The sequence below is a fragment of the Trematomus bernacchii genome, unplaced genomic scaffold, assembly GCF_902827165.1.
Source record: "Trematomus bernacchii unplaced genomic scaffold, fTreBer1.1, whole genome shotgun sequence".
Taxonomy (NCBI): domain Eukaryota; kingdom Metazoa; phylum Chordata; class Actinopteri; order Perciformes; family Nototheniidae; genus Trematomus; species Trematomus bernacchii.
Genome location: NW_022987568.1, coordinates 62501 through 65000, shown reverse-complemented (window position 1 = coordinate 65000; position 2500 = coordinate 62501). Strand labels below are relative to the sequence as shown.

Genomic DNA, 2500 nt, shown 5'->3' with positions numbered 1-2500 from the left:
AAAGCTATGATAGTGCCAGTCAACAACATTTTACCCCAGATGGGACTCGAACCCACAATCCCTGGCTTAGGAGGCCAGTGCCTTATCCATTGGGCCACTGGGGCTATAGGTCATGTGTTTTTGTACTGTACTATTCATACGTAAATGTACATATTTCTTGGCAGTTAGCACGAATGAGTGTTTTCTCTCGTACAGTAAAATACATCAGTAAATGTGGTTAATGCAGTTGCTAACAATTGTCTAAATGATGTGACTAAACAACAGGGTTATCAGGATCATTAGCCACCTTTAGCTTAGCGGTGAAGTCATGTGACCGTGCTGTAGTTCCTTTATAGCCCAACATTAGCCACCTTTAGCTTAGCGGTGGTGACGTGAAGTCATGTGACCGTGCTGTAGTTCCTTTATAGCCCAACATTAGCCACCTTTAGCTTAGCGGTGGTGACCTGAAGTCATGTGACCGTGCTGTAGTTCCTTTATAGCCCAACATTAGCCACCTTTAGCTTAGCGGTGGTGACGTGAAGTCATGTTAACGTTCCTTTATAGCCTAGCATCTGGTGAACACTAACAGAACAGAACTTTTTTCAAAGGGTCTCACAGTGTTCCACTTTCCAAAGCTATGATAGTGCTAGTCAACAACATTTTACCCCAGATGGGACTCGAACCCACAATCCCTGGCTTAGGAGGCCAGTGCCTTATCCATTGGGCCACTGGGGCGACATGAACCTCTCTATTCTGTCCTATTCTCTGCAGCTCTCTGTCCGTATGACTCTGCTCTTCAATTGTTCATTTTCTACAGGCGATCCAAAATCACATTGGCTCTTTGTCGCAGGAGAGAGACGCTAACTTCTAGTAGAGGAAGTCACATTGCATCTGTACACTTTCATGCATCCCTGAATGATCTTCTCTTCGCACCACCTATACCTCCATCTTTTTCTTTCCTGTCTCCATCTCTGTTTCTCTGCCCACGCCCTCCTCCCCCCTGTTAGTGTTTTCCCGCCCCATGAATCAGTCTGGCTGGCAGGGTTAGCTGCAGAGAGCCGCTGAGAGTGATTAGTCATGTTGAACCGGGCCAGGAGCTGACAGCAGGAAACGAGAGAGATTCTGGAATATTCTGCAGAAGCTAAAGCTCTTGTTGTTTGTACCTTGCACTAAAGTGGAAACACAGGATGGGATGGAGAGGTTTGAACGATACTCAAAGAGAAAGTCCCAGAACCAGAGTCTTATAATGTGCACCTTTTATCTTGCAGAGCACTATAGTCCAACATGTCTCAGTTTCTGGTAGAGCTCTGCATGATATGGATGCTATGTCAAAATCACCTTGATTTGGAGCTTCCATTGACTTGCATTAAGGTGATTTTAAGCTCTCTCAGTGAAAACAGTACAGGCAAAAGGTACATTATAACGTTATCATGATGTTTTTGACTGTTTTCGACTGAGTCTTGTAAAAATGTGTCATACTTTATCGTCCCCTCTGGCCGGCTGAGAACTCACTGCTCCGTAGTTGAGTTTCTCCTTCCTGATAAGAATTTGCTGTACATCTGCAAATTATATACTATAATAATGTATAATATACAGTATAGTATGAGTATTCCTGCTCCTGCAGTATGTTTGACATTTTTAAAGAACATTTTAATTATCCAGAATTTGTTATATTGTTTATATTTGATAAACTATTTTGAATTTTAATTTTAATTTTAAATTGTTAACTCTATTCCACTTTTTAAGTATTTGTATTTTAATGTTGAACACACTGTTCCTGTAACAAAATAATTTCCCAAATTGGGATTAATAAAGTATATATCTATCTATTTATTATTGTATGACTTTTATGACAAGAATTGTGATTAACATGGATTTGTGACAGGTAATTCTGACCTGTTTATTTATGCATCAGGTAATAGAATAGAATAGTAATAGAACCGTCTTTAATGGTCTCCCATGCAGAGCACACAGCACACACAGTGACATGTGTTCTCTGCTTTTAACCCATCCTAGCACCAGGAGTCTAGTACTAGGAGCAGTGGGCAGCTATTGCACAGCGCCCGGGGAGCAATGGGAGTGGGTGGGGGGTTGTCCGGTGCCTTGCTCAAGGGCACCACGGCAGGGCAGGAGGTGAACTGGGACCTGTGTGTGTGTGTGTGTGTGTGTGTGTGTGTGTGTGTGTGTGTGTGTGTGTGTGTGTGTGTGTGTGTGTGTGTGTGTGTGTGTGTGGTGTGTGTGTGTGTGTGTGTGTGTGTGTGTTTTTTATCATATCAACATCATGTTCAGTTAGCTCACCTCCTGTGATCCCTGCTGCAGTGGGTGTGTGTTCCAACCGGCCAATTAGACGGTTGTTTTGCAGCCCGGCAGCCAATGAGAGAGGAATAGTGGCCTGCAGCAGCCAATGAGATCGCACTATAGCTTTTTTTGTGTGGTTCTTCCTAATTTATGCAGCTGTTCTACACATGCAGAACATGTGGGTGGCTCTGCGTGAGTGTCTGTGCCTATACGTGTGTGTGTG

General features: G+C 43.3%; 1 protein-coding gene and 2 non-coding genes across 3 annotated transcripts in view; 1 reads left to right on the top strand and 2 right to left on the bottom strand.

Annotated features, from left to right (window-relative positions):
* Positions 1-2500, top strand: part of LOC117479108 (caskin-1-like) — a gene marked incomplete at its 3' end in the record, with an annotated part of 83817 nt that overhangs the window by 20678 nt on the left and 60639 nt on the right.
* trnar-ccu lies at positions 32-104 on the bottom strand. Its single transcript has one exon. It is a non-coding gene; the product is annotated as a tRNA-Arg (tRNA).
* trnar-ccu lies at positions 642-714 on the bottom strand. The gene has a single exon. It is a non-coding gene; the product is annotated as a tRNA-Arg (tRNA).